The sequence below is a fragment of the Oncorhynchus clarkii genome, chromosome 4, assembly GCF_045791955.1.
Source record: "Oncorhynchus clarkii lewisi isolate Uvic-CL-2024 chromosome 4, UVic_Ocla_1.0, whole genome shotgun sequence".
Taxonomy (NCBI): Eukaryota; Metazoa; Chordata; class Actinopteri; order Salmoniformes; family Salmonidae; genus Oncorhynchus; species Oncorhynchus clarkii.
Window position 1 is genome coordinate 64,981,617 of NC_092150.1, and position 26,277 is coordinate 65,007,893.

General features: G+C 43.7%; 1 protein-coding gene across 2 annotated transcripts in view; it reads right to left on the reverse strand.

Moving 5' to 3' along the window:
• Window positions 1-26,277, reverse strand: part of LOC139407140 (solute carrier family 35 member F1-like) — a 113,538-nt gene that overhangs the window by 66,452 nt on the left and 20,809 nt on the right. The window lies entirely within an intron of this gene.

Genomic DNA, 26,277 nt, shown 5'->3' on the forward strand with positions numbered 1-26,277 from the left:
GCTGGACCGTGCGCTGATCGAGGATTTCCTCCGTTGCCGCCAGGTTTCCTCCTCGAGTGCGCCAGGAGGCGCTCGGTGAGTGGGGGGGTACTGTCATGTACTGTCATGTTGTGTCTTGTCTCTGTCCTTTCCCTTCACCCTGTCTCCCTCTGCTGGTCGTTGTTAGGTTACCTTTTCTCCCCCGCTTTCCCCCAGCTGTTCCTTGTCTCCTCTAACTACCCATTCACCCCGTTTCCCACCTGTTCCCTTTTTCCCTCTGATTAGGTCCCTATATCTCTCTCTGTTTCTGTTCCTGTCCTTGTCGGATTCTTGTTTGTTGTGTTTCATGCCTGAACCAGACTGTCGTCATGTTTGCTGTAACCTTGTCTTGTCCTGTCGGAATCTGCCGGTCCGTCTGAGCCTACCTATGTTTGGTAATTAAAGAAGCTCTGTTTAAGTTAATTCGCTTTTGGGTCCTCATTCACTCACCGTAACATAAACTATCTGCAGCATAAAAAAGGACAAACTACAGTTGGTAATTCACTCCTTTTAGACTGGGAAAACCCTTGGCCTTGATGGCATTCCAATATAAATATATCAAACATTTGATTATTTATTGAAATATCCACTACTAGCATGTTTTAATTATTCATATATACATGGTAAACTGTCTGACACACAAAAAGAAGGGCTGATTTCCCTCATACTGAAAATTCAATTTTGCGATCCAAAGATATTTGCAAAATGTATTGCTCATATAATTAAAAAGATCTTACCGTATATTATTCATCACAATCAGAAAGGATTCTTAAAAGGAAGATATATTGACGATAACATTAGACAATTACTATAAATAATTGAAAACTATGAGAATGCAGGGAAAGCAGGCATAATCTTTATATGAGATCTTGAGAAAGCCTAAGATAAAGTACGGCTAAAATAAAGTACGGCTAAAATGTATTTATAAGTACCTGGATTATTTCAACCTTTGAGAATCTTTTATGAGATGGATAAAAGTAATGTATAACAGTCCTCCTATATGTAAATTATGAATAATGGTTATTTCTCTGAATTTTGAATTGTCAAGAGGTGTAAAACAAGGCTGCCCTCTATCACCATATGTGTTTGTTATGGCCATTGAATTGTTAGCTACAGAAATCAAATCCAATAATACAATTAAGGGGTTAGAAATTAATGGGTTAGAAATAAAGGTATCAATGTAAACCGACGATTGAAGTTCTCAAGTCCACAATCTTCAACCATGAACGCTCTTATTGAAGACCTGGATAATTTCTCCAGTTTATCTGGATTAAAACCCAACTGTACTGAACAAAAATACAAACCAGAAATGTTCCATACACAGAAAAAGCTTATTTCTCTAAAAATGTTTCTCAAAAATGTGTTGACATCCCTATTAGTGAGCATTTCTCCTTTGCCAAGAAAAGCCATCCACCTGGTGTGGCATATCAAGAAGCTGATTAAACAGCGTGATCATTACACAGGTGCACCTTGTGCTGGGGGCAATAAAAGGCCACTCTAAAATGTGCAGCTTTGTCACGCAACAAAATGCCACATATGTCTCAAGTTTTGAGGTGTTGTGCAATTGGCATATCTATTCATGGCTCTACCGACTCCAGGAGAAGTTATGTGAGCAAAAAACATTTTGGGAGGAATTTTAGCAGCTGCTCTTATCCAGGACAACTTACAGTAGTGAGTACATACATTTTCATATTTTCTTTTACATACTGGTCACCACTGGGGAATTGAACCCACAACCTTGGCGTTGCAACATCCACGCTCTACCAACTGAGCTACACAGGACCACTGGAATGGAAAAGCAGATAAAGTTATATTTATAAAAAAGCACTAAACCTCTCTCTGAAAGCTTTTATTATACCGAAACTGTCTCTAAATCCAAACTGGTTTTCCAGTAGGCTACTAAGAGAGGCACATCCAATGTTTAAAAGGGGACTCTATGATGTCATACAGATGAAAACTATCCATTTCCAGTGGATTGACAATGGAACCCTGTTTAAAGTATCTTGATTTTTAAATGAAACTATACATAGTTGGCTACAATTCAAATTTTATCCTCCAGAAGAGGCAGAACATACACTACATTACCAAAAGTATGTGAACACCTGCTCATCGAACATCTCATTCCAAAATCATGGGCATTCATTTGGATTTGGACCCCCCTTTGTTGCTATAAAAGCCTCCACTCTTTTGGGAAGGCTTTCCACTAGATGTTGGAACATTACTGCGGGGACTTGCTTCCATTCAGCCACGAGAGCATTAGTGAGGTCGGTCACTGATGTTGGCCGATTAAGCCTGGCTCGCAGTCTACGTTCCAATTCATCCCAAAGGTGTTCGATGGGGTTGAGGTCAGGTTTCTTTACAGGCTAGTTCTTCCACACCAATGTCAACAAACCACTTCTGTATGGAGGACCTCACTTTGGACATTGTCATGCTGAAACAGGAAAGAGCCTTCCCCAAACTGTTGCCACAAAGTTGGAAGCACAACATCGTCTAGATTGTCATTGTATGCTGTAGCATTAAGATTTCCCTTCACTGGAACTAAGGGGCCTAGCCCAAACTATGAAAAACAGCCCAAGACCATTATTCCTCCTCCACCAAACGTTACAGTTGGCACTATGCATTGGGGCAGGTAGCATTCTCCTGGCATTGGCCAAACCCAGATTTAACGTCGATCTGCCAGATTGGGAAACGGTATATGGAGATGTATGCTCAATACAAATGTATAACCAACTCATTGCAGCTACCTGTTGTATTGTTTCAATTTTTTTTAAATAAAAAAGACTATACTACTCTGCTAATGACACAACATGTATATTAAATATGTTCTATAGCCCTAAGAAATAATGCATATTTTGACCAAAAACCCTAAACATCAATTACTTCATGCTCATATATCTCTGTGATGAAACACAAAGCATCACAACACTCAGTCTCACCACTCCCTTATCTTGTTTACTATCAATTGATGTTTAATTAGTTTTTCAACTCTTCACGGTTTCCGCGAAGGGGGCATTGATGGGTAATTCTGCGATAACAACATTATCTGATGGAGCAGAGATATCTAACTGCACTAAGCCTCTCTCTCCCCCTCCCTCTCTGCAGCTAGCCTATTGTAGAGAGTTTATTTTCCCATTTTCTCCCAGACACGTTTAATTACAGCCGTAGACTGTGAGCATCTCTGTGTGGAGCCCAGAGTAATGAGTAGAATCACACCACCCATATTACATTATACACCAATAAATTGCAACAAACAAATCACCTCCTCCGGCATACAAATCCCCTCTCTTACACACTCTAATTTTAATCTTCTCCTGCACAATTACTACAGTGCACAGAGTAGAGTTACAGTCAATCTAAAGTAAACATTGATGCCCCAAACTCTTCTTCAAGATCTAGATTCTACTAGGAGGAGCAGACATATTGATGAATCTGGGAGGGTGATGTAATGTTTGTTAGCTTGCATTTTTTCAGCTGAGTCATAATGTGTACATAAACTGCTGTGTTAAACATACTGCACCGCTAGGCCATTAGCAGCTGCTGATGAGGGGATTTCAAGTCATTAAACTAATATTTGCTTAAATCTGCAAATACACAGGTAGGCCTACACGGGACTGAGAGTTACACTCTGAACAAATAGAGCAGTACAAACTGTAGAGTATGACGGTACACACACAGTTACTGGCAGAAGTCAAACATAATTCATATCTAAAGCTTAGCTATGATATGGCCAGAAAATGGCATATTCCATACATGCATATTTATGCATGGTTTCATAGCGCCAAATACACAGAGGTAGACATTTGCATTTAGATGGAAACCAATTTGCTTTCCTCTAAGGCAATCAGAGTCAGGATTGAATATGGATGTATTTTTATTTTTGTCCAATTACTTATTGCTCCAAGTAGTATTACCTTAGTCGAGACCTAAATGAATTAGGTTTAAATCACTCAGTTTTCTCCCTCATAGAAAAGAGGCACCAATGTACCAAGTCCATATCCCTCTCAACATATTCTCTAGGAGTCCCATGTTCCCCTTTTACATTCCTCTCTACAAACATAGTCCCTACTCCCGACAGAAGCAAAATCATCCTTGAGAAACAACCACGAGCATCGCAAGTCCTTGAATAGCAAAACAAACATTGATTTCAACTCTACGCACAAAGATTACTTTTAACAATTTACACTGAACATTTTGCAAAAATTCATTTATTGGAAGAACGGTGGAGATGCAAAGTTTGGTAACAGAATTTCGTTAAAATCCCCCAAAATTATGTGACCACGTTTTCCCCAAACTCTTAAATATCTATTCCAAATTAAGATTCAAAGATGTCTGCAGAAAGAATGGGATGTCAGGTATGACACAAAAATCTCATTTGGTTATTGAAATACAGAAAGTGAAGTGAATTTACACCTGTTAACAGAACTGCGGTAACGGAATTTCATCATAGAAATGCATAATTATGGATATCAATGTCATTCTCTTCATGGTGATGTATCCTAAATAGGTACACAAATGTACCTATTCTAATCTACATTATAAACTGGGTGGTTTGAGCCCTGAATGCTGATTGGCTGACAGCCGTGGTATATCACGTGTGACAAAACATGTATTTTTTTACTGCTTTAATTACATTGGTAACCAGTTTGTAATAACAATAAGGAACCTTCTTATGCACCCGCCTTGCATCGTGCATAAGAACAGCCCTTAGCCGTGGTATATTGGCCATATACCACACCCCTTGGACCTTATTGCTTAAGTATAGACCAGGACTGTTACTTTTCTTTACTGTAGAGGTCTTCCCGGGTCCAAAAAGTCGAACCATTCCGAAATGGATCCGTGGCTTTCCCACCCGACCAGATGACCCGTTACGAAATGGATCCGTGGCTTTCCCACCCGACCAGATGACCCGTTACGAAATGGATCCGTGGCTTTCCCACCCGACCAGATAACCCGTTCCGAAATGGATCCGTGGCTTTCCCACCCGACCAGATGACCCGTTCCGAAATGGATCCGTGGCTTTCCCACCCGACCAGATAACCCGTTCCGAAATGGATCCGTGGCTTTCCCACCCGACCAGATGACCCGTTCCGAAATGGATCCGTGGCTTTCCCACCCGACCAGATAACCCGTTCCGAAATGGATCCGTGGCTTTCCCACCCGACCAGATAACCCGTTCCGAAATGGATCCGTGGCTTTCCCACCCGACCAGATAACCCGTTCCGAAATGGATCCGTGGCTTTCCCACCCGACCAGATAACCCGTTCCGAAATGGATCCGTGGCTTTCCCACCCGACCAGATAACCCGTTCCGAAATGGATCCGTGGCTTTCCCACCCGACCAGATGACCCGTTCCAAAATGGATCCGTGGCTTTCCCACCCGACCAGATGACCCGTTCCGAAATGGATCCGTGGCTTTCCCACCCGACCAGATAACCCGTTCCGAAATGGATCCGTGGCTTCCCCACCCGACCAGATAACCCGTTACGAAATGGATCCGTGGCTTTCCCACCCGACCAGATGACCCGTTCCGAAATGGATCCGTGGCTTTCCCACCCGACCAGATGACCCGTTACGAAATGGATCCGTGGCTTCCCCACCCGACCAGATGACCCGTTCCGAAATGGATCCGTGGCTTTCCCACCCGACCAGATGACCCGTTCCGAAATGGATCCGTGGCTTTCCCACCCGACCAGATAACCCGTTCCGAAAAGGGCCGTGGAAAAAGAGAGAGAGAAAGACATTTCAGACCAGGTGCTGCCAGTGCCATCAATAAACAAGCGATATTGGCCAAACAATCTAGTTGCGTGTCCTTACAAACTACCTTTAACAAATTACGATGTGTAGCATATACAAAACTTTATAACCTACTGTTTTATTGGCTTTTACTTTCCTACAACAATAATCGTCCACCTCACGGTTCAACTGTCGGAGATTTGAGCACTAAATGCATCAGGGCAAGCTCATAGCCTAAAGGCCTAGGTGTCCACTGTATGATGTGACTATTTCAAATATAAAAGGAAGAGAAGCTTATGCCAACCCTAGAGTGACCAAGAGAAAGATAGAGATATGCCAGCGCCATGTTACCAACACCGACATGCATTTCTTCATACATGTCAGGCTACTACTGCTATAGAGATACAGTGTATTCGGAAAGTATTCAGACCCCTTCACTTTTCCCACATTTTGTTATGTTAAAACTGAAATATCACATTTACATAAGTATTCAGACCCTTTACTCAGTACTTTGTTGAAGCACCTTTGGCAGCGATTATAGCCGCTGAAAAACACTCCCACAGCATGATGCTGCCACCACCATGCTTCACCATAGGGATGGTATTGGCCTGTGCCTGGTTTCCTCCAGACGTGAAGCTTGGCATTCAGACCAAAGAGTTCAATCTTAGTTTCATCAGACCTGAGAATATTGTTTCTCATGATCTGAGAGTCCTTCAGGTGCCTTTTGTCAAACTCCAAGTGGGCTGTCATTTTAATGAGGAGTGGTTTCCGTCTGGCCACTCTACCATAAAAGGCCTGATTGGTGAAGTGGTGCATAGATGGGTGTCCTTCTGGAAGGCTCTCCCATCTTCACAGAGGAACTCTGGAGTTATGTCAGAGTGACCATCGGGTCCCTTGGTCGTCTCCCCGACCAAGGCCCTTCTCCCCCGATTACTCAGTTTGGCCGTGCAGCCAGCTCTAGGAAGAGTCTTGGTGGTTCCAAACTTCTTCCATTTAAGAATGATGGAGGCCACTGTGTTCTTGGGGACCTTCAATGCTGCAGAAATGTTTTGGTAACCTTCCCCAGATCTGTGCCTCGACACAATCCTGTCTCAGTGCTCTACGGACAATTCCTTCGACCTCATGGCTTTGTTTTTGCTTTGATTTGCACTGTCAACTGTGGGACCTTATATAGACAGGTGTGTGCCTTTCCAAATCATGTCCAATCAATTGCATTTACCATAGATGGACTCTAATCAAGTTGTAGAAACATCTCAAGGATGATCAATGGAAACAAGATGCACCTGAGCTAAATTTCGAGTCTCATAGGGTCTGAATACTTACTTAAGACATAAGACATATCTGTAAAAAAAAATATGAATTTGCAAACATTTCTAGAAACCTGTTTTCACTTTGTCATTATGGGGTATTATGTGTAGATTAATGAGGGGGGAAAACTAATTGCATCCATTTTAGAACAAGTAACAAAATGTGGAAAACGTGAAGGGGAACTGAATACTTTCCAAATGTAGGGGTACAAAAAGAGGCATTTTGGTACATTTTCTATCAGAATATTTTTTTTTAAAGATAAGCATTATATTGTTAGATTAAAGGAGTAACTCTGGTAGGCCTAAAACATTGTTCCTCACCTCAAGTTCAACTGTCTTCATAGGCCTGCATAGCTAAGACTAATAATAGCAAAACCACATCAAACCTTCACAAATGTTTCATAAATGTATTGGGATAATTCCAAAAGTAGGTCTAAGTCAAGTCATTGTTTATAAGGAAAATACACACAGGTTATTATACTGCGGCATGAAATACAATTTTACATCTCGCCCTATAGGCCTACCGGTTATTCTATTATATTGCGGCAAACACAACATGAACTTAATTTGGCCAAAGGAAATAGCTCAGCAGACTGAAAAAAAACACTTGTTGCATAGCCTATTTCATTTTTTTATTTTAACTAGGAAAGTCAGTTAAGAACATATTCTTATCTACAATGACGGCCAACCCCGGCCAAACCCTCCCCTAACCAAGATGATGCTGGGCCAAATTGTGCACCACCCTATGGGACTTCAGGTCACAGCTGGTTGTGGTACAGCCCAGGCTCGAACCCGGGTCTGTGGTGACACCTTTAGCATTGTGATACAGTGCCTTAGACCGCTGCGCCACATAAGCCATTTAAAGAACTGGTTGAAACCTTCAAAAGTTTTGAACAGGCTAGGCCTATATTGCTAAAATTACCAACAAAAGCGAGTGCCTACTGTAGGCATACCCAACAAATAACAGCAATAAGCTAATGCTATTTATTTTACAATAGGTTAAAAATAGGCCTATCTTCAACAAGGGTGAGTATTGGTAAAGTGGGACACTTTCTGAAAATATGCTTTCCAGAACACCTTCAACAATCATCTCATTGTCTTAACCTCCAACATGATTGTCACGCCTGCTCCCGCTCTCCCTCTCTGGCGCTCAAGGGTGCCAGGCTGCCCTTCATTACGCACACCTGTCACCATCATTACACGCAGCTGCTCAATATCGGACTCACCTGGACTCCATTACTTTGTTGATTACCCCCTCTATATCTGTCTGTTCCTCCATTTGTTCCCTATGTCAGCACTGATGTCGTCATTTTTTGCCTGTCCAGACGCTGTTAGATAGTCGATAGTGGCAAATTGGGACTCTTTGATTGGCAAAGTGGGACAATTCTTTATTGTAAAGAAGGACAATGAGAGGGAATGAGTAATTTCAATATTTGTTGGATAAACTTTATTTATACAAATGAAATGGATTAAAACATTCTTTAGGTATTTTTGTGGAACATGAATAATTGTCATGTATTATTATTATTGTTTATTATCATCATCATACTTAATTTGAATTATGATGTAGCCTATATTTAATTGTATAGCCTATAAATAAAATTAACTATATCTAGGCCAACATAGCTCAACATAAAAAGACAGTTTGAACTTAATTTAGCCAACAAATGTATCAACAAAATTAAACAAAACACTTTTTGTATGGCAAGAAAAAGTATGTGAAACCTTTGGAATTACCTGGACTTAATTACCTGGCATAAATTGGTCATACAATTTGATCTGATCTTCATCTGAGTCGCAACAATAGACAAACACTGTCTGCTTAAACTAATAACACACAAACAATTATATGTTTTCATGTCTTTATTGAACACACCGTGTAAACATTGACAGTGCAGGGTGGGAAAAGTATGTGAACCCTTGGATTTAATAACTGGTTGACCCTACATTGGCAGAAATAACCTCAACCAAAAGTTTTCTGTAATTGCAGATCAGACCTGCACAATGGTCAGGAGGAATTTTGGACCATTGTCTTTACAAAACTGTTTCAGTTCAGCAATATTCTTAGGATGTCTGGTGTGAACCTCTCTCTTGAGGTCATGCCACAGCATCTCAATCGGGTTGACTTCAGAACTCTGACTGGGCCACTCCAGAAGGTGTATTTTCTTCTGTTGAAGCCATTCTGTTGTTGATTTGCTTCTGTGTTTTGGGTTATTGTCCTGTTGCATCACCCAACTTCTGTTGAGCTTCAATTGGCGGACAGATAGCCTTAAATTCTCGTGCAAAATGTCTTGATAAACTTGTGAATTAATTTTTCTGTCGATGATAGCAAGCTGTCCAGGCCCTGAGGCAGTAAAGCAGTCCCAAACCATGACGCTCCTTCCACCATACTTTACAGTTGGAATGAGGTTTTGATGTTTGTGTGCTGTGCATTTTTTCTCCACACATAGTGTTGTGTGCTCCTTCCAAACAACACAACTGTATTTTCATCTGTCCACGGAATATTTTGCCAGTAGCGCTGTGGAACATCCAGGTGCTCTTTTACGAACTTCAGACGTGCGGCAATGTGTTTTTTGGACAGCAGTGGCTTCTTCCATGGTGTCCTCCCATGAACACCATTCTTGTTTAGTGTTTTACGTATCGTAGACTCGTCAACAGAGATGTTAGCATGTTCCAAAGATTTCTGTAAGTCTGTAGCTGACACTCTAGGATTCTTCTAGAGTGTCAGCTACAGAGCTGACAAGGTACAAATCTGTCGTTCTGCCCATGAACAGGCAGTTAACCCACTGTTCCTAGGCCGCCATTGAAAATAAGAATTTGTTCTTAACTGACTTGCCTAGTTAAATAAAGGTCAAATTAAAAAAAATATATATATATTTTTTTTTACCTCATTGAGCATTCTGCGCTGTGCTCTTGCAGTTATCTATGCAGGATGGCCGCTCCTAGGGGACAGTAGCAACAGTGCTGAACTTTCTCCATTTACAGACAACTTGTCTTACTGTGGACTGATAAACATCAAGGCTTTAAGAGGTACTTTTGTAACCGTTTCCAGCTTTATGCAAGGCAACAATTCTTAACCTTAGGTCTTCTGAGATCTCTTTTGTTCGAGGCATGGTTCACATCAGGCAATGCTTCTTGTGAATAGCAAACTCACATTTTGTAAATGTTTTTTTTTATAGGAACAACATATCCAATCTAGTCTCATTGATTGGACTCCAGGTTAGCTGACTCCTGACTCCAATTAGCTTTTGGAGAAGTCTTTAGCCTAGGGGTTCACATACTTTTTCCAACCTACACTGTGAATGTTTAAATGATGTATTCAATATAGACAAGAAAACTACAATCATTTGTGTGTTATTAGTTTAAGCACACCGTGTTTGTCCCATGACAAATTTATGCAGAAATTCCAATTTATGCAGGTAATTCCAAAGGGTTCACATTATTCTTCTTGCCACTGTATATAAAGAACTGGTTTAGATTCTTAAATAGGCCTACAATAATAATAATAATAACAATATACAGTAATAATAATGATAAAACAAATTATAATAAATATGATACAAATATAAATATGCACCAACATTCTTCTCATCTTTGCACTGAGGACATTCCCCTTGTTGGCTTCTTTTCACTATACTCATTCTCCTCTAACTTGAATTTTACTTCAATGAAAAAGGCCTCCATCTTCGCAATCAACAGAAGCCTTGTTCGGTTGAGGCTCCTTTCACTCGACGCTCTTTCTCGCCTCAACAGCAGGCACACGTGATGTGAGCAGCCGGAACCAGTTTCAGCTGGACATAAGCTATACGTTTTATTGAATTGCAAATTGGCTGACACATATAACAAGCTCAGTTCTCATAGCCTTTCACACATTAAATGAATAGAGGACGGGTCCAAATCGGGTCCAGTCAATAAATGAATGTTAATAGCACATACCCGAGACTCGTGGTAATTATATCAGGACTCGTAGGTCGGATCTTGTAATTTTGGGTCTGTTGGACCCCTGAAGACCACTACTGTACTGTACTCTACTGTACTGTGCTGTCTAAACTTGTGGAACATAGACGTCTATGATTGGTTCAGATTTGGACCGATCCGGACTGGCCCAAATCTGAACCATTCACAGTGGACGTAACAGGACCAAAAAACGACTTCTGTGGACGTTGAAGTGAAGGCCAGGGCAAACTGACCAAATTTCAAATACTTCTCAACGTCCATGGCTGTCCGGTGTTGGTCGGTACTCAGTGAGTGAGGATGCTGGTTACACTAAATAGAAAGAGAGGGGGCTCATGGGTAGGTGTCAGTAAGAGCTGGGAGAGGTGGCATTAACTGTAGAGTGAAGCGAGAGAGAGAGGGAGGGGTTGTCCAGACTTTTCCCACTATTACTTTGACCACCAAATGACAGTAAGAGAACCAAAACAGTAATTAGCTGAACATAACAATATGCCAGTGGAAGGGGGGACAGTAGCAGGTGACCAAACTGTGGTTTGTGACTACTATGATTTAAATTGTAGCCAAATCATTTGCAGAAATTCCATTACCGATTTTCGGGAAAATTCTGTTACCGATTTGGTTACCGGTATAAAAAAATAATAATAATTAATGTCAGTAAAAACACTATAACTAATTAATAGGTCTACCTTTACTTGTTACTTCTGTGAACGTTCATTATCCTCCCTCCTCATGGGGGTGAGAAATTAGAAAAAATCTTAAAGACGTGGGTTTTTGGTAATGGAATTTCAAGGCACAAGGCAATGTTTCTTAAACTTACAGAAGGCAGATATTTTTTTTCCTGAACTAAATATAAGTGTTGGTATTACTTGGCAGGGGTCTTTACTTCAACTTTATTGTGTTTTGAAGTATTTCTAATACATTTTAAGACTGTTTGACATAGATGTTTTCTACAAGCCCTTTTCCATCTGCTTGATAACAAATCCAAGCCCTTGTTTATTCAACATTTTAGGATGGAAAATGGTTAAACAATTTCTATAGTGTATGTCTTAATTCCTTAAAAAAAATATAGACTTATCTTTCTTTTCACACCCAATAAGACAATGAAATGACCAACTATGATCACACAGACGAGTGAGGTAGAGAAATGTGACCAACATAGATAAAGTGATATACAGTCTATGGTGGGCAATGCCAAACATTCCAGATATAACTGTAATGTGGTAAAAACATAGTGGCAGCTAGAATGATCAGGAAGTCCATCTCACAAAATATGTGAGCAACTTCCATTTCCAACCATTTTCTGGTTACAGCATGACTACCTGTATGCGCGGTGCCAGGAGCCAGCCATGGTGAGTGGTGGTAGTGGGAGCATGCTGCTCTTCTCAAGGGCAGGGCAGAGAGCTCCAGTCGAACTAGCCATCTTTTGAGAAGGGGGATGAAAATAACAAAGGACAATAAGGAAGCCTAGAGGACACACTGAATCAGCTAAGTTAGCCAGATAGGAGAGGGAGGCATGGGATCACAATTTACAAAAGTGAAAACTCAGGATGCTACGGCTGCCTCTACACCCAAAAGCAGTGTTAGAGACTTTTAAAGAGTGACTGCCTTTAAAAAGCAACAAAGCCCCCTGTAAAACGACCTATGTAGCATTGATATGAGTCCGAAAAATTCTAGTGTCAAAATTGACTACAAAGTTAAATAGGATAATTTTGGTCATAAAGTCAGTCTCGTCTAAAACTGAGTTTGGAACATCCATGTGTCACAACAGGTGAATTAAGGTTGGATTTTGATTTTAGGATGTCCCTTTGCCCACTAACATGGGGTGAACAACTGCAGTGATCGCTCTCTATCCAATAGCATAGACAGTGATACAGACCTCCGACTGTTTACATAAGGCAACATGTCACACGTTTTTTTACTTGAGAAATACTGCACCAAACACCTTAGTTAGATGTCAAACTGCAAAACTAAAACATCCAATGTGTAGCAGAAAAAAAAACATGCGCACCAATCTGCGTGTTCAGTAGCTCTTTACGGACTATCCCAGACTTACTGCTGATGTTTAACACCTACACTATCACTGTATTATGTAGTCAGTTTAGTACCGACGACGACGCAGCATGCTTTTAACCCAATACAACAATACACTGAGAAGAATAACCTATGCTGATGTCAGTCATATTCATACAAATCATGTCACACAATAAGAACACAAATGTCTTTATCTGAGAAACAACATTTTCCAGCAAAACTTTGCTCTGATTCCTCAGGGTAATTGATTTATAGAACACATGCAGACAGACAGACAGAGAGAGAGAGAGAGAGAGAGAGAGAGAGAGAGAGAAGCCATTTTTTATGGATTTAACATGGGATGTAAATTACGTTTCTTCAAATCATTTCAATGTTCTGTGTTCTGACAATGACCCTGTCTGCGTTACAAAGAGGAGTGCAAGAGCATATGAAAGAAATAAAAAGCAGTCATTTCAGGTGGATTTGATGGAACGGTATGAGACGACAAAGGAAGGAGGTCAGGGGCATTTGAAAATGACTGAATGAAATCTCATCTAATATTCAGCAAAACATTATATTTCTGTGAAATGTTAGAGGGTGCATGTCATTAAGAAAATAGCTATCTCTCTTAAAAACAGCAATTACACTTACAATAGCGAATGGGCATTTCAAGTGATTCACCCTGGCCTTTACATTTCCCTGAATCAGATTTAGAGGCAACAAAAGTTCATTACTGTGCACCTCCAGCCCCAGAGAAGCCCCCAACCCTAACTCCATCCCAAAGAACCCTCCAGCACCAGCCCTATCCCAGAGAAGCCTCCAGGACAAGCCCTATCCCAGAGAGCCTCCAGCACCAGCCCTATCCCAGAGAAGCCCCCAGGACAAGCCCTATCCCAGAGAAGCCTCCAGCACCAGCCCTATCCCAGAGAAGCCTCCAGGACAAGCCCTATCCCAGAGAGCCTCCAGCACCAGCCCTATCCCAGAGAAGCCTCCAGGACAAGCCCTATCCCAGAGAGCCTCCAGCACCAGCCCTATCCCAGAGAAGCCTCCAGGACAAGCCCTATCCCAGAGAAGCCTCCAGCACCAGCCCTATCCCAGAGAAGCCCCCAGGACAAGCCCTATCCCAGAGAAGCCTCCAGCACCAGCCCTATCCCAGAGAAGCCTCCAGGACAAGCGCTATCCTAGAGAGCCTCCAGCACCAGCCCTATCCTAGAGAAGCCTCCAGGACAAGCCCTACCCCAGAGAAGCCTCCAGGACAAGCCCTACCCCAGAGAAGCCTCCAGGACAAGCCCTATCCCAGAGAAGCCTCCAGGACAAGCCCTATCCCAGAGAAGCCTCCATGCACCAGCCCTATTCCAGAGAAGCCCCCAGGACAAGCCTATCCCAGAGAAGCCTCCAGCACCAGCCCTATCCCAGAGAAGCCTCCAGGACAAGCGCTATCCTAGAGAGCCTCCAGCACCAGCCCTATCCCAGAGAAGCCCCCAGGACAAGCCCTATCCCAGAGAGCCTCCAGCACCAGCCCTATCCCAGAGAAGCCTCCAGGACAAGCCCTATCCCAGAGAAGCCTCCAGCACCAGCCCTATCCCAGAGAAGCCCCCAGGACAAGCCCTATCCCAGAGAAGCCTCCAGCACCAGCCCTATCCCAGAGAAGCCTCCAGGACAAGCGCTATCCTAGAGAGCCTCCAGCACCAGCCCTATCCTAGAGAAGCCTCCAGGACAAGCCCTACCCCAGAGAAGCCTCCAGGACAAGCCCTACCCCAGAGAAGCCTCCAGGACAAGCCCTATCCCAGAGAAGCCTCCAGGACAAGCCCTATCCCAGAGAAGCCTCCATGCACCAGCCCTATTCCAGAGAAGCCCCCAGGACAAGTCTATCCCAGAGAAGCCTCCAGCACCAGCCCTATCCCAGAGAAGCCTCCAGCACCAGCCCTATCCCAGAGAAGCCCCCAGGACAAGCCCTATCCCAGAGAAGCCTCCAGCACCAGCCCTATCCCAGAGAAGCCTCCAGGACAAGCCCTATCCCAGAGAAGCCTCCAGCACCAGCCCTATTCCAGAGAAGCCCCCAGGACAAGCCCTATCCCAGAGAAGCCTCCAGCACCAGCCCTATCCCAGAGAAGCCTCCAGCCCCAGCCCTATCCCAGAGAAGCCTCCAGCCCCAACCCCAGGCCTGAGGAACTGGGGTGTTCGGGGGCTGACACTGAGAGGAAAGATGCTGTGTTTATAACCATTGATGTTCCTCTCACCATCCCTCCCTCACTACCTCTCCTCCATACCCAGGCCTCTCACCATCAGGGATGTGTGTGTCTGCCACCCTCCACTTTCCCTATCTCCCACTCTCCATTCTCAAAGACGAATCAAACACCATTTCCCCCCAAATTACTCCAGTCTGCTTCGATCGGGATCAGCGTGATGAACTACAAAAGGCTCCATCTTCTTCCAGGAGTAAATATACATTGAGGCCTAATTCCCTCCCGTTCGAGACGGGCCAGAGAGAGTGGCTCCTTCTCAGAAGACACTCTGCCTCACTCTGCAGAATACTGAGACACATCCACCTCCACAGCAGGAGAGAGAGAGAGAGAGAGAGAGAGAGAGAGAGAGAGAGAGAGAGAGAGAGAGAGAGAGAGAGAGAGAGAGAGAGAGAGAGAGAGAGAGAGAGAGAGAGAGAGAGAGGGGGAAAGGGATGGAGAGATGAATGAAATAATGGGAAATGGATGAGTCTGAAAGAAAAATGAATGCAGCGATAAAGAGAAACAAAGCAGAAGAGCTGTGCTTTGTACAGATTTCAATCACTGTTTGCAGTGGCATGATAGCAAGTAGCATCCCAGTAAAAAAAAAAAAAAATTTACTCTGCAGTGTTCCCAGATATGTTCCATCTCATTTCTACAGCTCACAATCAATAAAAGGAAGTTAGTGCCCGGGCACCAGCAGATACTGCAGGAAAGGTAGAGAGGAGCAATAAAATGACAGAGAGCCATCCTCCTGGGGATGAAAGGAGGGAGTGTGCTACACCTCCACAATTTAGCCCCCCTGCTCCAGCTCTTGTACCCAGGAAGGCGTCCTCAGAGTGGGGTAGCTCACATCCACCACAGCGGCTACAGCATGGTGTCACCGCAGACACGTCTAAAACTGAATTATACAGGGGGGGAGATGTGAACGATGGTTTAATCAGAACTAGGTCACCTCCCTCTGGAGACTGCCAGCTTACTCCATTCTCATTTGCACAGATAAATGTTTCTGGGAACAAAATTGCATTCAATGGACTTGCGTAATGGATGGGTAAATACCATATGAAGCAGATGATAGTCCTGTGCTAGCTGTGCTACAGTAGCAGCAGCTCCCTTATGGCTGCTCGCCATTTCCCTGCCTGGCTGTCCAGGATGGGGCTGGGGAGCAGAGCAGTAAGGGAAAGGGGGATACCTAGTCAGTTGTAAAACTGAATGCCTTCAACTGAAATGTGTCGGCTGGGGTGGGGTGAGGTAGGGGTGGCAGTAGAGGGTACCATCTGGCCAGCAGCAGAAGGACCCCTAGGGAGAGGCCTGGTCCACACCCTTACAACTTACCCCCTACACACACACACACACACACACACACACACACACACACAGAGTAGGTCAGCGAGTGGTGATTATCTAAGGAGATAATGACTGTGCTAAACACACACTGATGGTGCTGTGACCCCTGCTGGCCTGTCCTGTCTGCACTGCTGTCTGGGCTCCCTGTGATGAAGAGTCCTTGGTCCAGCTCCCTACACTGGTGACTCACTCTGTCCCTCTCCACCTCTTTCACTCTCTCTCTAATTACATCGCTAACCCTTCTAAAAAACCTCTCTCTGCATCATGGCGTTGTGTTTCATGTCTGCTCATCATCAAGTTGGAGGCCCTGGGTCTCAACCCCGCCCTGTGCAACTGGGTCCTGGACTTTCTGATGGGCCGCCCCCAGGTGGTGAAGGTAGGAAACAACATCTCCACTTCGCTGACCCTCAACACTGGGGGCCCACAAGGGTGTGTGCTCAGCCCTCTCCTGTACTCCCTGTTCACCCACGACTGCGTGGCCATGCACGCCTCCAACTCAATCATCAAGTTTGCAGACGACATAACAGTAGTGGGCCAAGAACGACGAGACAGCCTACAGGGAGGAGGTGAGGGCACTCAGAGTGTGGTGTCAGGTAAACAACCTCTCACTCAATGTCAACAAAACAAAGGAGATGATCGTGGACTTCAGGAAACAGCAGAGGGAGCAGCCCCCCCCCCCCCCCCCCCCCCCATCGAAGAGCAAGCAGTGGAGAAGGTGGAAAGTTTTAAGTTCCTCGGCGTACACATCACAGACAAACTGAAATGGTCCACCCACATAGGAGGCTGAAGAAATTTGGCTTGTCACCCAAAACCCTGGCAAACCTTTACAGATACACAATCAAGAGCATCCTGTCGGGCTGTATCACAGCCTGGTACGGCAACTGCACCGCCCTCAACCGCAAGACTCTCCAGAGGGTGGTGCGGTCTGCACAACGCATCACCGGGGGCAAACTACCTGCCCTACATGACACCTTCAACACCCGATGTCACAGGAAGGCCAAAAAGATCATCAAGGACAATAACCACCCGAGCCACTGCCTGTTCACCCTGCTTCCATCCAGAAGGCGAGGTCAGTACAGGTGCATCAATGCGGGGACCGAGAGACTGAAAAACAGCTTCTATTTCAAGGCCATCAGACTGCTAAACAGCCATCACTAACTCAGAGAGCATGCTGCCTACATTGAGACCCAATCACTGGACACTAATAAATGGATCACTAGTCACTTTAAACAAAGCCACTTTAAATAATGCCACTTTAATAATGTTTACATATCTTACTTTACTCATATCACATGTATATACTGTATTTTATACCATCTACTGCACCTTGCCTATGCAGCTCGGCCATCGCTATATACATCCATATACATAGTCTCATTCACCCCTTTAGATTTGTGTGTATTAGGTAGTTGTTGGGGAATTGTTAGATTACTTGTTAGATATCACTGCACTGTCGGAACTAGAAGCACAAGCATTTCGCTACACTCGCATTAACATCTGCTAACCATTGTGTACGTGACCAATGGCATTTGATTTGATTTGACTTTAAAAAAACGCTTACTCAATAGATTTAATTCAACCCTTCAATGCACGGTGAGAATGATGTGTGGTTAAAAAATGGACTGTGAGCCTGTCGCTGATGTCTTTGATAAGAGAGACCTATGTTCCTCCCTCCTGTTCCTTGGGAGTGCATGGGCCTCTCCACCTCAGCAGGGTATCAGTCATGCTTACAGTAGCTATGTGTCAGAGGACTGTATGCCTTATTTAACTAATTCACTGAGTGGGGGATTAAGAAACTGCAAAGTGAATTTGACCAGAATAGAGACAGAGGTTGATTCACAGTGTGGCCATTTTCACGGGGCGGCAGGGTAGCCTAGTGGTTAGAGCATTGGACTAGTAACCGAAAGGTTGCAAGATCGAAACCCCGAGCTGTTCCTAGGCCGTCATTGAAAATAAGAATTTGTTCTTAACTGACTTGCCTAGTTAAATAAAAGGGGAAAAAAATGTTTAAATGATCACAACTCTCTTAAGATTAAACAGGGTAATACTGTAGCATGTACTCTGACATTGACTTGCAGTATAAAGATGATTCATTGTGACAAGATTTTGATATTTATGTCCAATAACATATAACCAACCACCTCTGACTATGTAACGATGAATTGCATCAAGCTGAATCCTGTTCTGCTCATCAAACAGTAAACTGAACTCACACCAACTTTTAAACAGCTCAACACATTAAAATATTCCTTGAAGCACAGTATTTATTGAAACAACAACAACAATTCTGGACATTAACACCATAATTGCTTGTTTAAATTCATGCTCTGAAATGATCTTTCTGCACAGTTTAATAACACCACAATATTCCTACGGGACTATGTGTCAGACAGTGCACTGCCTCCCTAACAGAGGACAATGATCCAGACACCATTTCCGTTCAGTGAAGTCCACCGGCACATTCCCTCACAGAGCCAGACAACGCTGCCTGTGTTCAATATGCGTGCCGGGGAGCAGTGGTCCACTGTGAAGGACTGCCTACCGCGCCACCCCTGAATAACTCAACAGTCACTTCACCGAAACAGTGCAGCAGTCATGGAGATGAACTCCATTAAATGTGATATGGATATGCTTAGCTCGGGCTATATCCTCTCAATAATATCAAGAAAAACACCACTAGAAGAACAGCCCAGCATATAAAACACCATGTGTGTCGTCAACGGCTCGTCACGCTTCCTGTGCCTTCTTCCTGTTTCCGACCTAGCTAACCCATTGGGTAGGTACTGCTCATCGGTTGTCGATCAATCTTTGCAGAGGTGAATGTGTTATCGGCTGTTATCTTTAATTGGTATCTGTTTCAGTTAATTGCTTTAATAAACCCCTTGAGGGAACATGAAGAGTTCATTTGTAATGACCTTGTCAACATGACGGGTGAAGAGCATCAGTCCGAGAGGCAAGCAGACAGATAGAGGAGGGCTGGGTTGAAGAGATGGAGAGAGAGAGATAGAGATAGAGGCGGGCTGGGTTGAAGAGATGGAGAGAGAGAGAGAGAGAGAGAGAGAGAGAGACAGATAGAGGAGGGCTGGGTTGAAGAGATGGAGAGAGAGAGAGAGAGAGAGAGAGAGAGAGAGAGAGAGACAGATAGAAGGCTGGGTTGAAGAGATGGAGAGAGAGAGAGAGAGAGAGAGAGAGAGAGAGAGAGAGAGAGAGAGATAGAGGCGGCTGGGTTGAAGAGATGGAGAGAGAGAGAGAGACAGATAGAGGCGGGCTGGGTTGAAGAGATGGAGAGAGAGAGAGAGAGACAGATAGAGGAGGGCTGGGTTGAAGAGATGGAGAGAGAGAGAGAGAGAGACAGATAGAGGCGGGCTGGGTTGAAGAGATAGAGAGAGAGAGAGAGAGAGAGAGAGAGAGAGACAGGGCATCCATTGGCAGACGTGTTCTCCCAGTAGCACACTGATACATAACGACAGCAAACGGCACCATGTATGGCCGTCAAAAAGGCATGGTTATTATTAAAAATAAGTTTTCTGTGAAGAGCATACCTGAAAACAGAAAAGAAAGAGGGGGGGGGGGGGTGATCTCTAAGGTAACACAAGCAAGGTCAATTATTCCTATTAAATGAGCATGTACCCTTTAATGGAACATTTGTCGATGAACTCAGCCCACTCCCAGAGGAGTATGTCACAAAGCACGTAACATTTGACCAGAAAATCCTCATTGTTCTGTGTAGCCATAATCACACGGTCTCGATAGAAAATGAAAGAGTGAACGCTGAAAAGAGTGGTAGCAATGTAGTACCACATAGCAATGACTGGAGTAACAAGGCAGCTATTATGAAGTCGCTGAATTACGACCCGACCCGCAGGACAACAGGGTGAGAAGGGGTCAATGTGTGCCATGACTTGCAGATAAATGAATAAATCTCTCAGCTACAGTACGGTATTCAGTGTCAGGCTAAAAAACAGTTTGATTAAAGCGTACAGTGTTATATAGACCAACATGACTGCGAAAATCGTGCCACTAGAAACCCCCTTCAGATCAACAGCGTCAACCTCTCCAGCCTTCGATGAGAACAAAGGGCTGCTGCCTCTGGGGTCTTTTCCTTCTCTTGAACATGTCTCTTCTCTCAAAAACGAGTAATTACAAAATACAGCACCAGTCAAACGTTTTAGAACACCTACTCATTCCAGGGTTTTTCTTTATTTTGAATATTTTCTACATTGTAGAATAATAGTGAAGACATCAGAACTATGAAATAACACATATGGAATCATGTCGTAAGCAAAAAAAGTGTTCAACAAATCAAAATATTTAGATTTGAGATTCTTCAAAGTAGCCACCCTTTGTCTTGAAGTCAGCTTTGCGCACGCTTGGCATTCTCTCAACCAGCTTCACCTGGAATGCTTTTCCTTCACTCTGCGGTCCAACTCATCCCAAATCTCAATTGGGTTGATGTAGGGTGATTGTGGAAGCCATGTCATCTAATACAGCACTCCATCCCTCTCCTTCTTGGTTAAATAGCCCTTACACAGCCTGGAGGTGTGTTTTGGGTCATTGTCCTCTTGAATTACAAATAATAGTCCCACTAAGCGCAAACCAGATGGGACGGCGTATCGCTACAGAATGCTGTGGTAGCCATGCTGGTTAAGTATGCCTTGAATTCTAAATAAATTACTGACAGTGTCACCAGCAAAACACCCCCACACCATCACCATAGCACCACCCACCTGTAGCACGCGCTCCAGCAAGTATATCTCTCTGGTCACCCCCAAAACCAATTCTTTCTTTGGCCGCCTCTCCTTCCAGTTCTCTGCTGCCAATGACTGGAACGAACTACAAAAATCTCTGAAACTGGAAACACTTATCTCCCTCACTAGCTTTAAGCACCAACAGTCAGAGCAGCTCACAGATTACTGCACCTGTACATAGCCCACCTATAATTTAGCCCAAACAACTACCACTTTCCCTACTGTATTTATTTTATTTATTTTGCTCCTTTGCACCCCATTATTTTTATTTCTACTTTGCACATTCTCCCATTGCAAATCTACCATTCCAGTGTTTTACTTGCTATATTGTATTTACTTCACCCACCACCCACCTTTTTTTTTGTTGCCTTTACCTCCCTTATCTCACCTCATTTGCTCACTTCGTATATAGACTTGTTTATACTGTATTATTGACTGTATGTTTGTTTTACTCCATGTGTAACTCTGTGTCGTTGTATGTGTCGAACTACTTTGCTTTATCTTGGCCAGGTCGCAATTGTAAATGAGAACTTGTTCTCAACTTGCCTACCTGGTTAAATAAAGGTGAAATGAAAACAAATACAAATAAAATCACACCTTGTACTCCTTGCTTCTTGGTGGGAACCACACATCCGGTGATCATCCGTCCCCCTCCTCTGCATCTCACAAAGACACGGCGGTTGGAACAAAAAAATCTCAAATTTGGACTCATCAGACCAAAGGACAGATTTCCACTGGTCTAATGTCCATTGCTCATGTTTCTTGGCCCAAGCAAGTATCTTCTTCTTATTGGTGTCCTTTAGTAGTGGTTTCTTAGCAGCAATTCTACCATGAAGGTCTGATTCACGCAGTCTCCCCTGAACAGTTGATGTTGAGATGTGTCTGTTACTTTAACTCTGTGAAACATTTATTTGGGCTGCAATTTCTGAAGCTGGTAACTCTAACGAACCTATCCTCTGCAGCAGAGATAACTCTGGGTTTTCCATTCCTGTGGCGGTCCTCATGACAGCCAGGTAACTCTAACGAACCTATCCTCTACAGCAGAGATGACTCTGGGTCTTCCGTTCCTGTGGCAGTCCTCATATGACAGCCAGGTAACTCTAACGAACCTATCCTCTACAGCAGAGATAACTCTGGGTCTTCCTTTCCTGTGGCGGTCCTCATGACAGCCAGTTTCATCACAGCGCTTGATGGTTTTTGCGGCTGCACTTGAAGAAGTTTGTAAAGTTCTTGAAATTTTCCAGATTGACTGACATTCATGTCTTAAAGTAATGATGGGCTGTCATTTCTCTTTGCTTATTTGAGCTGTTCTTGCCATAATATGGACTTGGTATTTTACCAAATAGGGCTATCTTCTGTATACCTCTCCTACAATTGTCACAACACAACTGATTGGCTCAAACGTATTAAGAAGGAAATAAATTACACAAATTAACTTTTAACAAGGCACACCTGTTAATTGAAAATGCATTCCAGGTGACTAGTTCATGAAACTGGTTGAGAGAATGCCACGAGTGTGCAAAGCTGTCATCAAGGCAAACGGTGTATACTTTGAAGAATCTCAAATATAAAACATATTTTGATTTGTTTAACACTTTTTTGGTTAGTTCATTATTCCATATGTGTTATTTCATAGTTTTGATGACTTCACTATTATTCTACAATGTAGAAAATAGCAAAAATTAAGAAAAACCCTGGAATGAGCAGGTGCGTCTAAACTTTTGACTGGTAACTGCAGAACCCCAGGATCAGACCAGAGCCACATTTCACCGAATTGACTCCCCAAACAGGGAGTGAGAACATGGCCCCGGATGGAGCTGTGAGAGAAGAGAGTCTGGCTGTCAGGGGAGGATCAAGTTTATCTGGCCTGAGATGACCTCATACTATCCTGATCTTTGTTCAGGTCCAGAGCACCAAGGACAGGGGAGACGGGGAGCCTGTTTCACCCCTCTCCAGGAATTTGTTTCTCTCATAATCGCCCTGTGGTTCAATTTTTTGGAGGTTTTCTACCAGACACGGTATATAAGAAACGTCACTCCAGTGGTTCATGGATACAATGAGAAACTCTCCAGGCCATGCATAATTAATGTGCTCCTAGAGTGTAATAAAAGGGTACTCAGGCGAACACCATGAATATTTCAAACCGATAATACCATACCTATCTGAGAGAACAGCCAGATTGCTACATTTTGAAGTCCTCTGAGTTCTGGCAATTGAGTTTAAGGTATGATTACTCTGACAATGAGAGTAGAGCATGACAAGCACATCTGGGGTTTGATGTGAGAATGTAAAGTTGTAAAACGAAAGTTAAGTGTGGAGAGTTTTTACGGGGAGAAATTAGCCCTGCATCAAGAATGGACTACTGTTCGCTGGGATGTCAAGAGCCAGGTCCATTTCGGTCACTCAGTCTCTGCCTCTCTCCCTCACATGACTTATTGTTTGCTCCATTGCCTCTGTTTTCCTCAGACAAACATCCGCTTTCCCTGCGAGGGCAGAGGGAGTGGGCTGGCGTGCCCTGGCTGTCTCTCACACTCTCACACCCGCTCCCCTCGGCTGCGGCTGACTGCCTGTCTGCTTGTCTCCCCACACACACTGACACATTCTCTCTTGACTGGCCTGGGAAGTGGTAGCACCACTAGGTTCCTTTCATTTCTGTTTAGTTATAGGGAACCAATGGAATTGTGGTACTGTGGAAGGTGTTTACAACTGCATTGTTACAACTGCTTTCATTGAATCCGGTGAACTGGTCAGCAGGTCTGAGCTTCACAAGTGGTGTCTATTGATGGGACGTCCTTGTAAGGATAGGGTAGTATAGGGGTGTCGGTCTCCACGGTGTGCTACTGTATATGGGGAGACTGATAGGCTGGGGGGTTGGATGCTAGAGGCTTGGGGCTGGGAGGGGGAAGCTGGAAGATGGGGGCTGGAGGCTTGGGGCTGGAGGTTTGTGTCTAGAGGCTGGAAGATGGAGGCTGGACGCTTGGAGCTAGAAGCTGGAGTCTTGGGGCTGAAGGCATTGTGCTGGCAGCTGGTGGCCTGAATTAAGGTCAGAGGATAAACAGGAAGTCTTAGTGGGGGCATGAGCAACAGAGGGGCTGTAAACATCTGCCAAAACACAGCATCTCCTGACACCAGGCAAAGGAGAATGAATCTCAGAGAGCTCAGTTTCCCCCATTGCTTCTGCTCTAGTACTGTACGCAGGCACCTAGAAGATATTGTAGGATAGATGCAGTTAACATGCAGTTCCCTGGTGCTTTCTGAGCCCTATCCAGAAGAACCTGAACTGTCCTGCTGTGGCCTGGGAGGCAAGAACACCAGTTTCCATTTCAATTGACTCTCTCTCTCTTCTTTTCCCTCTCTAATGTTAACCCAGTGAGTAAACTGCCTACGGACATAAAACGAACGATGACTGCCAAACCTGCATTATTTATCCCAAAAATACATAAACTACAAACAAAAACCCACAGCCTTGGCGTTTGAGGTGCAGCCAAGATAGTTCAAATGGAAATGATTTTGGCTCCAAGTCATCTAACACTGTAGTACCGATAATCATTACTCACTATCGCTGTGAAGAGCAAACACGTAGAAGTAAAAGGTACTGGAGAGCTGTGCTTGGGCCACGTGTGCTGATTATTTGGAGCTGTGCTTGGGCCACGTGTGCTGATTATTTGGAGCTGTGCTTGGGCCACGTGTGCTGATTATTTGGAGCTGTGCTTGGGCCACGTGTGCTGATTATTTGGAGCTGTGCTTGGGCCACGTGTGCTGATTATTTGGAGCTGTGCTTGGGCCACGTGTGCTGATTATTTGGAGCTGTGCTTGGGCCACGTGTGCTGATTATTTGCTAGTTTGACGGACATTTTCTTCTTCTCTCAAAGATGTAATGTGTCTTGTGCTGACAAATGTAGACACCTGAAGCAAAAAAAATATCTGCTTTAAAACGTGTCAAAAGGAATAGCAAATGCACTTAAGATAAGACTGACAAAAGCACCAGACACTGGCTGAATGAAACCATACAAATTGCTTTTTTTCTTCTCATCAAAGAAGTTACCATGCCAAGTGTTTTTGTTGTGTTCGTTCAATATTTAACTCCTGTCCTCCACTTGTGGTGACAGGGGAACTGTCTAGATAAAAAAAGCAGATAGCCATTATAAAAAAAGAAGACAATAAACAAGTGTTTCATCCGTCTGCAAGTTCAAACAAGCTACTGCTGAGACAAGCTGTTCTTAAAAGCACAAAGCCATTTGCGGTGGCGAAAACACGACTAGAACTCGTGAATACAAATGTCTGTACACATTTTATGTATGTATGCATGTATGTATGTATGTATGTATGTATGTATGTATGTTTGCATGCATGTATGTACAGTGCCTTGCGAAAGTATTCGGCCCAATTTTTCAGTTTTTGATTTGTTAAAAAAGTTTGAAATATCCAATAAATGTCGTTCCACTTCATGATTGTGTCCCACTTGTTGTTGATTCTTCACAAAAAAATACAGTTTTATATCTTTATGTTTGAAGCCTGAAATGTGGCAAAAGGTCGCAAAGTTCAAGGGGGCCGAATACTTTCGCAAGTATGTATGTATGTATGTATGTATGTACTTTGAAAGTTTCTTCAAGTGCAGTCGCAAAAACCATCAAGCGCTATGATGAAACTGGCTATCATGGATAAGTTCATTAGAGTTACCAGCCTCAGAAATTTCAACCCAAATAAAGTATTCACAGAGCAACTGTTCAGAGGAGACTGCGTGAATCAGGCTTTCATGGTCAAAACTGCTACTAAAGGGCACCAATGAGAAGAAGAGACTTGCTTGGGCCAAGAAACACAAGCAATTGACCTTAGGTAGGTGGGATTCTGTCCTTTGATCAAATTTGAGATTTTTAGTTCCAACCTCCACTGTGTCTTTGTGAGACACAGAGTAGGTGAACTGATGATCTCCGCATG